The sequence below is a fragment of the Pezoporus flaviventris genome, unplaced genomic scaffold (genome assembly GCF_033815535.1).
Source record: "Pezoporus flaviventris isolate CSIRO_AGI_PZ_B2104156 unplaced genomic scaffold, CSIRO_AGI_Pfla_v1 ptg000070l, whole genome shotgun sequence".
NCBI classification, from domain to species: domain Eukaryota; kingdom Metazoa; phylum Chordata; class Aves; order Psittaciformes; family Psittacidae; genus Pezoporus; species Pezoporus flaviventris.
In genome coordinates, this window is record NW_026892618.1 from 1,660,125 (window position 1) to 1,677,156 (window position 17,032).

At 38.2% G+C, this 17,032-nt stretch overlaps 1 protein-coding gene across 1 annotated transcript in view; it reads left to right on the forward strand.

The window, feature by feature from the left end:
• The first annotated feature begins 515 nt into the window (after positions 1 to 515).
• Positions 516 to 17,032, forward strand: part of SHISAL1 (shisa like 1) — a 103,709-nt gene continuing 87,192 nt past the window's right edge. Inside the window, exon 1 of the mRNA XM_061472055.1 lies at positions 516 to 661. The gene's annotated coding sequence lies outside the window, so the exon portion shown is untranslated. The remainder of the gene's footprint in view (positions 662 to 17,032) is intronic.

The window sequence follows — 17,032 nt, forward strand, 5'->3', positions numbered from 1 at the left end:
TACTAATTAATCACTGATAGCACGCTGAACATTAAACTAATCAAAGAGAAAATACAGGGTGAAATTCTGGTCCCACTGGAACCACCGGAAGTGTTACAAGTTCTGCTGATTTCAGAAGGGTGAAACATGGAGATTTCATTTGGGCCTTTGCTCAGGGATTGCACATCTTAGAGGCTAGCAGGCATAGCACTGAGAAATGCCTACTTAAACTTAGGTTCCCAAGTGCCCATGTAGGCTCTGAAATAAATGGCCTAATTTTCAAAAACCTTGAATACTTTCTGGCTGGTGCTGATGAGACCATTCCAATGAACAGTCACTGTAGCTCATCCTAATGTACACAGACCAGTGAATATTTATCCCAAGTAAGCATTGTTCACCTTTTTCATATTTCAAAGACATTGCAAAAAGCTTTGAGTAAAAAAAGTTCTTAAAAAAAAAAAGCTTATAAAAAGCGATATTATTGAACTCACTTTTTCTCTTTGTTGTTTTCTTTCATTATGTTCAGGTATGAAATAAAATGAGGATTCAGAACTTGACTGCAGAATTACAAACAGATAAGAATCAGCAATCGGTTCCCTGCTGTATGGCCTAGATCTTCCACTGGGAATGCAACAAAAAAAACTGAGTCTGGAGCATGACTTGAACATACAGATGAGAAAAGGTATTCAGTATTGTATCAAACTCTCTTTTTTTTTCTCTGCACTGTAGGAAAACATTCTCATTATCAAAACTGGTGTCCTTCACAGGCTGATGATCAGTGCTGCTGAAACAACAAGTAGGAATCTTCCCTAAGTATGAACAAAAACTCATTGTGGTGATGGGAGGAGGTTGAACTTATATGTAAAGTATAAGTAAATAAAGACAAAAAAGGATTCCTGGAAGGCATTAAGTCCCTTTAAAAGCAGGTCAGTGTTATAACACAATGATCATAGGTCAATAAAGAAAATTTTCAAGTTAGTGCCTTAGTTGATCCTTGGTAGCTTTATACAAATAGACAAACCCAGGTCTGTTGTGTAAAATTTAACACAGATTGATTTCAATCCCTGGTTTTTGAAAAGTAACAGTCATCTACCTCCATGTGTGTTTACTTAATAAGATCTAACCTGCTATTTAAACTGTTGTGAAAGTGGCTTAACTGAAAGTCTGTTTAAATTGAACCATTGCAGTCTTGTGTAGATGCACTTAAATCGATGCATAGCTGCTATGTAAAATTCCACCTTTGAATTAAGCTAAATCAACATAAGCCTGTTGTCAATCAGTTTAACTGTGTCCACATGTGTATTTGCTTCCTGTTTAATGAAATTGATTTAAAGAAACAATCCTAGTGAAACCACTGCCACTTTCTTTTTGCAGTCAAAGCCTGTATTATGTTGATTTATTTGGAACTACAACTCCTCTGGCATACATATTGAATAGCCAGCATAGCTCTGCAGTTGCAGTGTTAAATGTCAGCAGAAGCAAAGTATCTCCCAGAGACAGCAGTGTAAAAGCATACACTAATATTTTAAAACTACGAACAAAACTTATCATCACATTTTCTTTGGAGAACTTGCATTCTAGCTTGTTTGGGGAAGCCTTTTAAATTATTTTTTTCTCCAAAATCAGAAAAACAAATTAAAAGTACCATTGTTTTGGGTTTTTTTTATGTTCCCAAATGCTGCATGCTTCCCAGGATCTCAGATAGAATGTTCAATTAGGCAGTTTTAAAGCCTGTCAAAGTTGTAGACAATACAAGTCCAGACAATATAATATAGACATAACACATTCAAGTGAGTGTTACAGTTATAAAATGAGACAAGATGTGCATAATAGGGAAAGGAGTGAATCGAGGGCAGGGGGGAAATGGAGGGCTGAAATTCCTTCAGTCTCAGTGGTTCTTAAACAATTGTATCTAGTGGTATGCTCCAAGTGGTTTTGAATTTGTGTCATTGCTCTCCAGGGTGAAAAGCTGCTCTTCCTATGCTCTTCATTCAGAACAGCCTAACACCCTTTTTTCTGCTCTGGACTCAAGCTTATTTCTCTGTTTTCTGTAAATTCATACACTTAACGCAGACGTGACCTCTGCAGCTCTTAAAATGCAAAGTCATTATGGCCTGAAATAATAGCAAATAAACATAGTAAAAGTGATTTTTCATTAAATGTTTGTCTACTAAAGACCACTTTAATTCTTGGGTCTCTTTGTTCCTTCAGCAGCCTGATAGCTGGACAATACTTAACCAGTGCCCTATTTCCTTTCTTATGGCACTCTCGGGCATTAGAGAAAAGGCCTTTGCCAGCTCAAACTCTGTAATGTGTCTGGTGAAGTTGATATTTATATCTTTGTATGAAGCTGTCTGCAGGCCATAAAAAAGTCTCTTACTACAACACACGCTCTGCTACTGGGACCTTCTCAAATGATGATCTGTTTCCATAAAGAGCTTCAGGCTGGTGCAGTTGATCATTAGCAATTGTAGAGCATTCTGCAACCTGTGACAGTCCAGGAGTATCTAATCTTGTTTTCTAATTTCAATTATTGCTACAGTAGTAAAGGCAGCAATTCAGAACACTGTAGCATTGGGAAAGGGAGAACAATCAGCCACTCTGCCTATAATAGTGTGGATGTCTTCAAATGTTAGGGTGCTAAAATCACACAGAATCACACAGGAGACTTCTACAAATGCTAGTAATTTCTTTTTAATAGGTTAGGAGGGTATGTGCAGGCAAGAAACAGAAAATACAGAGATGTTTATGTAGAATATTCATTTTTGTACTTACAAATCTTTCTGCAGCAGCTCAGGGACAGATGACGCTCCCCAGTCACCTGACTGGGGGAAGTCAGGGTTTAAATAAGGCTTCTCTAGCTATTTAATATTTCTTGGCAGTTTGTTACCTTGGTCCTTAATTGCATTTGTTTCCCTGTGGAGATTCCTTTGAGAGACACTCTCCATCACATGGCTGCTGGAAGATTTCCAGCAATTCACAGCTTTCCCAATTAATTTCAGACTCAAATATTGACTCATTTTGGGAATGAAGTGATAATATAACTGAATTTCTGGTTTGGGAGTTGGATATATGTACCATGAGATATTAATCAGTATATACTATTAATTCATGTCCCATCGGATGACTCTGTAATGTCTGCTGTCTAGATGAATTCTCAAAGCTTTTGCTTCAGAAGCAAATAAAATGGAATCATGTGATGATGGCTTAATACTTCAGAAGATAATGAAAGTGTCAGAGGCTCTTTAGCTCCTGATGTAAGAAGCTGGTGAGAATATAAGATACGAATGCTGGATTTAAACACAGGCTGAAACCCAAAAATTTGTGTCTGATGGAAGATAAACCCTAAACTATCATGTTACAATCATTGGGCTGCATGCAGTGGTACAAATAAGTTGTCAGTCGCTGTCAGTTTTTTCAACAAATCCAACTTAATTTGGATGCAAAACTCAAAAGCATTTTCAGGATCATTGTTAGGACTCATTTTGTCCATATCAGTTGCTAACCAGTCATCTGCTATAACCGTTGAAAAGAGATACTAATTTGAAGTTGCAATATAGCGTGGCATCCCTGCTTTAGTCAGGGAGCACAATATTAAGGCTTTCCTCAGTGTCACCCTCCGAAAATAACTTTTAAACTGTTCAAGCAGCTTTTAAGAAGAAAAAGGTTAAAGAGTGGTGTGTGGATCCCTGTGACAATGTCCTCCAGGCCATTTCCCTACTTTCAGATTCTTGACATAATCATAGAATCATAGAATCCTCTCACACGATGATGAAAGTTCCTGTGCTGTGCTAAAATAGCTCCTGGCAATTTTTTAGTATCCCCAGTGCACCAGTGTGCTCATACCCAGTGGGTCCTCATGTTCTGAGAATTGAAAAGGTTCTTTCATTTCATCAGAAATCTTTGGATTATGTTAATAATTTACTATTATATTTCCTATCATAGAGGGATACTGTTCTACCAAGAAGGGCTGTTTAATCAGGCCTTTTAACTTTAATCAGCTGAGAAATGCCTACTTTTTCAACTAATTCCTAGAAACAATGTCTGTCCATAAAGGAAGAATTCAGCCTGACATTAATGTACTTTTTGGAAATCATATTGCTGTTAGAAGTTGTTACGGATCTGGAAACAGAGCCTGCAATAGAACACAGGGGGGTTGCTTCTTTCATTTATTTTCCTCTGTAAAATTTTTGAAATATGTATCTGACAGAAGTGCATAATCCCCAGAGAGCCTATTCCTCAGATGTGTTTCCATTCAGAACATTAGATACGCTCAGTCAGAGAAAACAGTTGTAGAAATACCAGAGACAGCTAGAAAATTAACAAGCCCTTGCGAAGCAGAAAGAAATCTGTGCAAGCGCACACCCTAGATAATATCAAAGGTCAGATTAATCTCCATGTATTGGATATATGAACTTCCAGGTATTATTCATCTTTACATGTTTTTTGCCTGCCCATAAATGGAATCAAAGTGCCAAAGTAACCATAGCAGCCATGTGTGTAATTTAATATATATATGTAAATTGAATACATTTTTAAAAAGTATAAAGCTAGAAAGGTGAACACGTAATATACAGACAGATCATTGATCCATTAGATCCATTTGCACCTTGATTTCAGGGCCCTGAGGGCACCACCAAGCTCTGCAACCTCTTCTCCCGCCCACCCCAGGTTTTGGCTTATGTGACACAGGCAGGTGGTGTTGGGCCAGACCACTGGGAAAGAAGCTACTTAGGAGGAGGAGCTGAAAAGCCTTGCTGGAGACTTCCCCCTTAACTTGGGAGCCAAATTTAGCTCAAGCCTCAGCCTTGGTCCTTGTTTGAGCTATACTACAGCAATGACCTGTCTGGCCATGCTCCCTGCTGATTCTGACTGTGTCTTTGTGACTTGACTTCCTGGCTTGGTGCCACAGAGCTGCCCTGTCATTGTAGATATGTTTGGGAATCATGGGACTCTTGTCTGACATCAAATAACATCAGAAGACCTTCTCAGCCACCCTTGCACTGGTACCATGGCTCTGACCCCCTACACTGCCCCAGCCTGCCTTTCAATTGCCCTCAGCTCCCTGAAACCTGACCTTGTTGCTCCTTGACATTAAGTAGTATCTCTTCATTCATCTGCCAAATACCAAATTGCAATGAAAAAAAGCAGCACTCAGCATCTCAAACAAGCTAACTAATGTGTGTTTGAGATGGAGGCAGAGGTGAGATAATCTGAGAAAATGTGACATCCTGGTCAGGAGTTTTTCCAGGACTTAGCATCTTCTATGATCATTTGGTATTTCTCTCATGGTGGGATAGCAAATACCTGTAGAGACATGGAAAATGGAAACTTAGAAAAATTGGTGGGTTTTAGCTGATGTCAAAATATTCCTGCCTATTTTTGCATCCTTTTAATATGTTTGCTAGATGCAGCATAGAAATATTTGTAAAAGAGACTTAAGCTTGAGCTAAAACATTTGACTGTTGAAGCTGTGTATCTTCATCAAGAGACTTCACATGAAAAGTTTATTACCCTTCGCATATAAAAGTCAGGTAGAAATAACTGAAGAAAAACAAGCTTATTACCACAAATTGTAAACTTCTGTATTAAGGCTCCTGGTAACGCATTTCATGTGCCATATTGTTATATTCTAGGTCTGAGTGGTTTTGAGAAGCTCTGACTAGAAAATAGGGACAGGAAATCTCAGATCCCAGGTGAGAAGGGGCGGGAAAAAAACTGGGCCTGTGGAAAAGAAGGGGTGAGTATGAGCAAAATGGGACCATTTGAGGCTAAAAAAAAAAGATAATAAAAGAACCACAAAGAAAAGCTGTAGATAGGTAGAAATCACAGCACTCCATAGCTCAGCAACCTGCACTGTCTTTGTTTCCTTTCATCATCCCCATCAGTGCATCATTCAGATTATTCACACATCACATGATGCCATTTTGCAAGAGCAGCTCTCTTCTATGTTTCCAACACATGGAGTTGCAAGCCTCTGTGGATCTGAGAAACCAGACAGGATGGCACAGAGAAGGTTTCTGCAGGCATTCCATTTCAAAACCAAAGTTAGTGCTTTCCTGCAGGGAAACCATCTCTTTGGTGTACTTCAGCGCTGAGATAACACTGTACTATCAGCAAACAAATTATCTGTATTGATCTGTCCAGTTAGGTGTGCCTGCCAACATGTCATTAACTCCCTGCTACAGCTAGTCACCAAAGACACCTGATTGTGTAACTGATAACACAATTTAAATGCATCCTTCATACCAATTCCCATAACAACCCTGTGGAATCCAATACTCCTTTTACTCTCTTCCCTGACCATTTCATATTCAACCAGGTAGTAAACTTGCTATACCTATTCCAGGACATAATGAAACATTCCCTTTGAGCAGAAAAGGTTACTAGATATGTTAGTCACAGACACTGGTTAAGTTTTTATATACAAGTAGGGTAGACAACTGTAACAACCACAAGGAACTTGGTGTAAAACAAAGGGAAAAAAAAGGACAACTAAAACTTTTTTTCTGTTTTCTGCAAAGGATGTGCTTTGTAACCAGCTTTGAATTAAAGCTGGGCTGAGAAGTTCATAGAAAAACATGGTCTCGCCTGCTTAGCATATTTCCTTGAAAAGTCAGATCTCTCTTCTTGCTTGTCTTTTGCCTAAATCTTTAAACACAGCTGTCTTAATACTTTCTCAATACGCTGGGTTCCCTAACATTTTTCTTTTAATCACTGTCTAACAGCATTCATTTCTTTTTCATTTTTTTTTTTAGGGGAATTTGGAAAATGTTCCAATCAGTTCCTGAGGTTTAGCATTCAGTTTTGGTTTTAAGTCAGCAACCTACTATTTTATTTAAAAAGAAATTTAAAAAGTGATTTAAAAATTTTTACTTTTATCTAAAAGGGTAAAATCTTCAAGGAGTGGGGAGGGGCATAGTTTCAGAGGCTGCTTTTCTCTGTCCTCTCAGGAACTCTGGCAGTTGCAGAATGGCCTCTTTTGCAGTTCTCCAATAGGCTGGATTTAACATATCTCTGAATGTTTCTCTTCAGCTGGCTACAAAACTCTTCACCCATAATTCACCCATCATCACCATTCTCCCTTTGATGTCATTTTTCCATAGTATTGGTGTTTACAGGACTTTTTGTCCATCAAGATTCCTGGTGCTGAGTGTGAATGGATGTGGTACAGAAAACACCACAAAATCAGAAGAAACAAAGGGAAATCTTAAAACAGTATGCAGTTCAGCAGTGGAATTGCTTGCCCCAGGAAACTGTGGATGACAACAACTTACACAACTTAAAGAGGGCATTTGACAGGCAAATACAAGAGAAACACAATTGAAGGTTGTTGACCACAAAGGATGCCTCTGAGCCACAGACTGTTAGAAATTGGAAGAGCTTGCAGAAAAGCATCATACCATGTTTGTTCCAATACTTGTGCTTCTCAGTACGCAAGTATTTCCGGTTACTGCTGGAGACTCGGTACTTGCAGAGATGGACCTTTGGTCTGACCCAACAGGCAGTCTTACGTTTCTAAGCAAGTAACCATCTTAACCAGAGTGGGAGATTAATGCATTTATTTTTGGCTTGGGTTCTTTTCTGGAATGGAAGGTCAAAGTCCAAAATAGGACATAAAGAATGATGGACAGAAGTTCTCCTGGAAGGTGTTGGGGTTTTCTTCATGTTGAAACCTCAAATACCAAATATGTTTGGGTTCTTTAAATGCAGCATGTCTTCCCATTTCATCTTACCTTTTTTTCTCTCCTTAATCTAGATTTACATATGTATTTTGAGAGCCCTGGATTCCTTTAAACTAACTTCAGGTACCTAACTAAAGAATTTCTATTTGGATCAAGGTCACTGTAAGGCCCTTTGCAGTCAATGAAGAATGCTAGGCACCTCCAGCTGGTGATTCATGTCAAAGGTGGGCTGCATCTCCCTCAGGAATTATGAATTAACTATATAGCATGACCTTGTTTCTAATTTAAGCAGCTGAGTGTCTAATTTGTCAAGGCCTCAAGTTAGGCAGGAACAGAATTTACTATCCTTTTATCTTAAATCCTTTTAGAGATTTATTATGTGCCTGTGTCATGAAAAGTCATCAGCTCTTTCAAACTTCTAATCCACAGAAACCACATGACAGCTGTGACATGAATATAAAATTAAACTCTACAATGAACAAAAAATAAAGCAGATACTTGGGAACCTCCATTTCCAGATAGATAGTTTTAGTATACAAAAAACTTTATCAGGATAAAACAGAACAAGTTTAATAGGCAGAATAGAACATACATAATACCACTTACAATCAACATTTTTGCACTCTACAGACAACAATGTTGGTCCTGTTATGATATATAGCTAATCATCCTTCATTTTCTAAGTACGGGAAGAAGGAGCCATAAGGATTTTATTTGCCATACTATTGTTATATCTGTTTATATTGGAATTCTTTTCTGATTTAGTAATCAAGCTAATTTTGTACACAATAAAATGTTGTCATGATAACTTAATTTTGCATTTTCCTAGGAAAGAAAAGCAGACGCATGATATTTCCTGTAAGCAATCTAATGGAATGTAAATCATAAAAAAGAAGAACTTAACAATTCTTACTTGTAATGCACACAGATTAACATTAGTTAATGTAGTTTTCCTTTTAAAAGCATGCAAATCTTACACTATTGCTTCTACCACCAGCAGCAGAACTCAAGCCATTATTATGAATTTTACTTCTCATGAATTTCATTAGATGAGCAAGAGCAGTTCTGAGTTCTCAGCTTTGGCAATATCCACACAAAAGAGTATCAGAGTTAAATGCTGTTTCCCAAGAACTTAACAATTCAGTTTTCATTTTATGAAGAGATGATTCATATGTACTTTGTACAGTGTTTTCATTGGAGGTTTTTCCAGAAGGGGTTTTTCTTAGTGATGCTTTCTTGTTTCTTCTATCTGGAATGTTTAGTATTCTCATTTTGCAGAAGAGAAGCCTCTGTTCAAGTATTCTCAGGTTTATACGCTGAGGTTTACCCCGGTTCTTCATTGATGTTGGCCATTTCTCTTGAGATTGTCAGAAAGCACCAACTGGCACAGGTCTTCATATAAATGAAGACTTCATACAGGTGGTCAAGCTATAAAAATTATTTGGGAAGGTTATGTTAGGGTCCACTCCAGTCCCTCCAAAATAAACTTTCATGTACACTAATGACTTTTCATTCCAGAAGAAACCTGTCATGGAATGGGGCACAGCCTCAGCTTAACAGTGAACCCCAGCACTGGATCAATATATCTCAGCCTTGACTGTTCATAGCATAAATTGATATATATCATTGCAGTAGTATAAAGAGATACCTGGCCTAGATACCTCTCTCTGCTACAAGCAATGTAGTTTTCTTAGCCTGGTACTTCACTTGGGCACTACACAGCTCAGCCAAATGTGCATTCAGGTCAGTGAGATGAAAATGGCAGTTTTATTGTTAAGTAACTTTTATGGCTTAGAATGATCAGAATGAGGAGTTTTAACAGAAGCTGAAAAGGATATTGAAAACGTTTTCAGACTTTGGCTATTCTGAAGGTCCTATCTCACCCCTTTCTTCTCTTCTTTAGAAACCTAAGTGCTCTGTTGCAATCACATAGAGAAACTTCCCATGGGAAAGCAAGTAACTGGTCTTTGCCAGAGTAACGGAAAGTGAAGGGTTTTTCAAGTCCATTTGTGTAAGAAGCTATTGACCTTTTCATACTCAATGAGCAAGAAACATTCCACAAAAAAAAAAAAAAAGGAACAAAAGTTGGTCTGTGGTGTCAAATATTAATTAAACAAACCATTCTTCTGCTTCTTCCTGAAGAAAGGCTTTTGCTGCACTGAAATGTGGCTCCTGTTGCAGATCTTGTTTTGCTAGTGAGGAGCAGTTGCTGCATAAGTAAGTTCTTGCATAAAGTTTGAGATGCTACCTAACAGAACGGTATCTGCTTTCTTAAACACCCTTTCAACATGGTTTCTCTGTGATATGGCTCAGCTCATTAGCTAATCATAAAGAGAATAAAAGTGAGTTTGCTTAAGAAAGAGCTAAACCTGTTCTAATTTCAATTTATTTATACACAATCTGTGCTGCCAGCAGCAGATTTACTTTTTTTTTGTGGGGGGAGAAATGAGGGAGACAGTGTTTTGAATACAACTATATCCATTTAGTTTGCATGCCAGTTAGAAGAAAAATCGTTTTCCTTCCTCTTAGATTTCCATGCAATTTCTCTTTTTAAACTTCTTTCTTTTTTTCCCATTTGTGCCTTCTTGGAAATTTTATTGCAAATCAGTATTTAAAGTCTCCCAAGGAAGATAACATTCTGAATACAAAAAAAGAAGCTGTTATGATAAATGTCTTCCAAACATATTTATTTTTATGAGAATATAATCACAGAAGTTTTCTTCAGTGTGTTAAAACTCAGATCCTCATATGCCTCTGAGTTTGTCAGTATATATAAAAATTAAGGAGCTTTATACACGTCATGGCTATACACTCCTGCTTTCATCTGTAATTTCAAGCATTTCAGGTACTGGAGGCACCAGCAGTGCTTAAGCTATGAGCTCTTTGAGAAAAGCTCTGTTTTATCTGTTCTGCAATTGTACAGTGCCTGCCGTAGCTTGATCTGGATCTCTAGCAGAGACTCAGAGACAATATACAATAGGAAATTACAATGAGGAAACCACTCAGTTTTCTTGAGACTGAAGACTGTCACTCTGCACCAGCATCTAAGCAGTTAGCATCATGCTCATGCTCATGGAGAGACAGAGGTGACGCTTGGCTTAGCAGCTTCACCACATTTGGAGCTCAGGAAATGATGAAATAATAGAAGTGGTTTCTCTTTTCTTTACAGGAAGGATCATCTTGTATAAGGCGCTACAGAGGCCCTCAGAGTTGTTGGTTCAGTTTCTGATTTTTTCTACAGATTTTTTGCAAAACTTGCTAGAAATCTTTCACTCCACATTGTCTTAGCAGTAAACATCTAAAAAGCAGATTTCGGCATTTTCTTCCTCTATTGTGATCTTTTTTAAGCACCCACATTATGAGTGATTCTAAATGAAGAGATTAGCTTCATTTGCTCAAGGTCTAACCCAGTGGGAGTCCAGTATCAGTGGGGATGTAAGGCTGTACTGTAGTAGAAATTATGGAAACATTAGTGGTTATTTGTAATCAGTTACATAATTCAAGGTTAGATATACACTCGGTGCTTTACAAATAGATGAGACATATTTCTAACCACAGAATGATCATAGAAAATGATGATGTACAGTATCTAGACTGGGGTGACTCATACTCATAAACTTTACTAATGATTTATTTACCAAAAATGCATTTATTCAATAGTCACAATTCTTCACTGATTTGGCTGATAGTTTAAAAACGGACAAAATACTGGAAACATAAATATTTTGCAATTCACTGTTTCCCAACAAGATTTTTCAATTTTTGCTTTAAATTATTCTAAAGCTGCCAATATTTAATTTAGAAATAAAAATAAAAAAAAATAAGGGAATGGGATTAAAGTATGAAAGATAACGCTTCTGGTCAGCCAAAATATTCAGTAATGCTGAATTTTTCCTTTTATAATCTGTGTTACTGAAATAACAAAAAAATAAATTATTGAGTTTAGCCCAGTAAAAATGCAAGGTAGCAGATGCTCAGCTAGTCTGGCTTAAAACAGGCAATTAGCAGTGAAGTTGGCGTACTCTGTTGGTTGGACTATTGAGCTGGCTGGATGTTCTTAGATTTTTTTATAAGCCAAGCTATTAAGAAACCGCCTCCTCGGATTTCAAGAGCTTTATTGCCATGAATATAAGAGCAAATGTCAAGAACAGAGTCAGCTTTCTCAAATAAACCATGGAGTGTCTCAAAATTTATACGGAGCTGTGCTATTGTCCACGTTTATGATTAAATGGGGTTTTTTCAACATTATTTTAGTATCAAGGATGAATTGGATTTTCATTTAATATAATGTCATGTTCCTTATAAAAGTCAACGTGGTAATAACATGATATTGTGTTTTATTTTCATATCCCTGTTATTATGTAGTATTTCTTTTTCTGAGATACTAATTATGTTTGACAATGCCTAGCGTATCAAGTAATAACTGCTATTCAATCGGAATTGAAAGGCTCAGTTCACTTTGACCAAATAACAAGCTTCTATTGCAAATATAGCCACATACATTTTAATGGGCTCATATTGATCATAAGGGGAGAAGACATTATTATCATTGAATCATATTACATGCTAGTCATCAGAAGTTACAAAAATGTTATGTAGGAGAAGACAGCATGCCCAGAGAGACAGTTCTCCCAATACAACTTTTTGGTGGTTTATTTCCTGGGTAAGCACAATGATTTAGTTGTCTGTGTCTGAAAGGGACGTTCTCCTCTGTGTTCTGACAATGTTACACCAAAGATACGCTTTCAACATAGGTCATCCAGTTTCTGACAGAGGCTGAGGTACTGTGCATGTACATGTTACATAAATGAACATAAAGTCAGTCATACTATTTTGTTTCCCTAAGTAAAAGTTTATTCAGACTAAATCACCCCCAACCCAGCCTTACTTCTTCCTTCTGTCTAAATAGTCTTACATGGAAGAAGAAAAATGGAAAGTTGTTTTAAATACTGCATGCTCACATCATGGTCTCAACAAAAAAACACATCTCTCTCTTCTCTCTTCATTGGCTGGCACTGAGATTTATGTTTGCTTGCCAATGCACAGAGCATTTGTTCCTCTAGACTGTAGTAAACTGAAAATTTGGCAAAGCATTTTTTTTTTTCCTTATGAAGGAAGGAACTGGACACCTTAGCAGCGTTTTGTTACAGATAGTCAAGGTGAGCTACAAACTTCAATTTATCATGAGCAGCTTGTACACCCTTCAGAGGAAAAAGGCCCAGCACCAGCCATGGCTGTTTCTTTAATTCATATCTCAGTTTTCTTTGTAACACCAATTTAAGGTACTGTAAGAGCAAAAAGAGTGAGATCAGCAACAAGATTTGCCTGTAGATGAAGTACTTGGTGCAAGCTCCTCCTAGAGACAAACTACCATCCTTTTGATACTCTCATATATTTATACACATTGATCAGATCCCCCCTGAGCCTTCTCTAGGCTGAACAGGCCCTGCTCCCTCAGTCTTTCCTCATATAAGAGGTGTTCCAGACCCTTCATCGTTCTCATAGTCTTTCATTGGACTTACTGCAGGAGCTCCATGTGTCTCTTGTACTGGGGAACCCAGAACTGACACAGTACTCTGGATGAGGCCTCACCAGGGCTGAGTAGAGAGGGATCACCTTCCATGATCTGCTGGCAATGCTCTTCCTAATGCCCTCCAGGATAGCATTGGCCTTCTGGGTCACAACGGCACATTGCTGCTGGCTCATGGGCATCTAGTTGCCCACCAGGACTGCCAGGTACCTCTCTGCAGACCTGCTTTCCAGAGTCCAAACCCCAGCCTGTATTGGTGCATGGCGTTATTCCTCCCCAGGTGCAGGACCCTGCACGTGACTCTGATGAATTTCAAATGGTCCTTCTCTGGCCAACTCTCCCCCTTTTCACACAACAAGAATATAAGCTTGCTGCTCATGTTTTCTCTAGCCAGAGTGTGATAGCTGTGAATGGGTGGATGCGCCCTTCATGTCCCTGCAGTTGATCCAGAGCACAGAATTTCTAAACATCAGTCTCTCAAGCCCTATATCCTGTATCTGTTCAAATCAGTAGACTCATGGACTTCAGTGGAAGGAGCACAGCCCTTTGGATTTGAAGTTAGAAAGTCCTTTCTCAAGGTACTGGCTGAAAGCAACAGATCTGTGTTGTGTTTAAGACAAAAAAAATCTGGATTCTTCCCCCTTTCCCTCTTAGGTGACTGTTTACACCTCATCAAGCATAAAGTACCTGAATTGACACCATTCTACCAACTTATTTAAGGAAAAATAATAAATAAAATGTGGAACCTCTTTGTCAAAAGAGTAAAAGGAAAGTATTGATATGGGGGGGTAAATCAAGGGGCCTTCTTCTAATCTTATTCGTGTTGGTATATATCATGAGTAACTTTGCTGAAGCCAGAGAGACAAGGTGATAATAACAAAGGGTGAAGGAGGATCACAGACCAGACTATCTAGCTAGCTGGGGATTTTTATGCACCCTCAGTTTCATAGTATACTTCCGTATGAAAATGGCCTGTGACTTACATGCTTTCAAATGGTTTCACTGCCAGGACATGTCAGAGGCAATGCCACCATAATCACTAATCTTATGAAAACATGATAGGTCCAAAGTTTATGCTAGCGTTATGCATCTACAACTGACTTCCATGAAAGGTAAGCCAGACCCTGTGGACAGACATAAATCACTAGCCTGCTGCCATTGCTAACTTAACAACTGTTTCTGTTACAGAAGTCTAATAAGTATATACAGGCTTCCAAAAAAAAAAATAAAAAAATCTACTGAGCAGCAAATATAAGTTGTTTGAAAATGCTGATCATAAAGCTGAGTAGAAAGCTAAGACTGTTATTTCTTGATTCGTTATGATCAGGGGACTTTTTACTTCTGCAGCTTCAGCTCAAGGGAGTTAAAACCCAGTGTGGCCTTTGCTCCTTTTCAGATAAGGTTAACAGTGTCCACACTAAGGAGAAAACGTTTCGCATTCTTCCTGGAAGAAGGCTGGGAGAAGTGTTTGACCCATGGTGGACTTAACCCATTTTATCTTTACCAATGGCCTGAGTGAATTTGTTCTGGTACATGTTAGGAAGTTTGTTTTATCTTAATTCTTTTTGTACTGTTTCCATGAGCAGCTAGCATACTGGAGAAAATGCACTGTATTCTGGGTTTCAGTGATTTGGATGGCACCATCATGTTGTCTGTAGACATGTGTTGATATGTTTTATATTTTTGGTTCAGACACTGTTTCTCATTCCTTTTTTCAGTGTAATGAACTAGAGCAAGAAAGCTCCTCATTTTGAGTTAGGTAAGGTGGGAGAAGGGCAAGCAGCTGGAAAAATAGGAGAGGAGGCAATTTCACTATCACATCTTCTTGAATTCATTTAATCATTTAAATTGTATGGGTGTCAGACAAGGTGCTACTGAGTGTCTCGTCAAGGGGAGCTTTCCCTGTGCATTGAAATTCTTGCACAATACTTGGATGTTTCTTTCAGAAGCTGTGATTGAACAGTTTTCTGAGAAAGTACATTAAATGTACTGCTCCTCCCTTCCTCTTCACTTAGAAACAGGGAGCTAGTTAAAAGCCACCTGCCAGAAGACAGAATAAGTCCTTATAATAGTACCTGAAAACGTTAGGAAGATATAGATGCATATATACATAAAAACCAGAGGAAATTACTATCTTAAATAAATATTTCTTACAGTATTTGCAATTCAAATGTTATATTGATGTGCAAGTGTTAGAGAGAGACCTAAAATGAAAATGACTGGAAAGTAACTATTTTTATTGCAAACAGAAAGAAATGTACACACTAATCAAACTGCATACACAATGAAAAGCAAATTGGATTTCTGAAACTCTTCCTGATTTTAGTGACTCCCATGTGGCATTTGCAACACAAGCAAGCAAGCTTGCTCATTTTATAAGTAGCAGGCCAATTTCTTACATCTTCCCCATTCCCCTCTTGCCACTCTAACACCATAGGTGATGATAAGTTGATTTACAGCTGCTTTCTCAGCCAGCCTGCAAAAGGATGTCATCTTCCTTCACCCACATCCAGTGTAAAGGGTGAGATAGAGAAAGGAGGAGGGCTGGTCACAGACAGAAGACAATTTACTGGTTTGAGCTGGGCAAGGAGAAAAATCAGGCGGTCAGCTGCATGTGAAAAAGCATCATCTCTGGGCTGCTTTGAAGTGTTGAGGAGAAGCTGAAATATGGTGTAGGTGAAGTGAACAGAGATAGAGCCCAAGTGGCATGTTAAGGCGTAATCCTCTTCCCTTACAAAATACAAGATACTCTCACATTTTAATCATAATACCCAATTACATGTGAGATAGGTTAGAAATATTGCTAGAAAGCAGGACATTATACCTCAGGAATGATATATATGCAAATTGATCACCGCAGACAGATTGCCTGGGAACCACTTCAACTAATGGCTAGCAGTTCTCACTATTCTCCTGTATTCCTGTTTTCTAAGTATTTTTGACTTTCTAACATCAAGGAACTTGGCAGTGACTCATCTCATCTGAGTTGTACCCCTGCCTCTCCCATCATTTCCCTGGGTGATCCTGAAGTACTTCATTAATTTTAATTGGATGCTGTCATGAGAAAAATCTTGTAGGGCTGGGCTGCCAGTCTGCAGTCATTCAGTCTTTGTTCAGGCAAATTCCTATTAATTCTAGCGGGAATTTTCTCTGTGACAAAACTGCAAGATTTGCCACAACTGCATGTGCTTAAAAGGCTGCAACAGTTGGATATAGTTTCTGGTCATGTGAAGGTTTATTATTATCTGCTATTAAGACTTACCATCTTCTTTGCCACTTAAACAAATTCAAAAAGGCCCTTCCTTAGTCTTTACTGATTCCAGTCACAGCAGGCACTGTCAAGTGAGTCTGTATTTCTGTTAGCAGCTCTGCCTAGTCCATTCAAACTTTGAGCAAGTCTTGGCCTCGAAGGAAAAAGCACAAAATAAGGTATGATTTTCTTCCCCCTACTATTGTGCAGCAAAAATGAGCAGGTAATTAAGCTTCCCAGAGAATCTTGTATTCTTGTTCCCATCTCTAACTGACTTGTGAAGAGCCCAAGAGAAGGCAGCCAGGCTGGCTTCAGTTGCAGAAGAAATCCAGCCAAACGTAATTCTTCAGCAGAAGAGACAAAAGTAGAGTTTAAATAGTTGTTAAAAGATTCTTAAGAATATTGCAATAAATGGAATGTGGAAATACTAGATCAGAATGTGAGTGTGCCTGATTTACATAGCTTTGTAGAGTGAATATTGCTATTATAATTAAAGCAGTGACAGCTACTGATTAAAAAATATCCTTTTAAATGCAGGAATACTATAAAAATACAAGAAAAGTTGGGAAAAAATTTGAATCTGTGTAA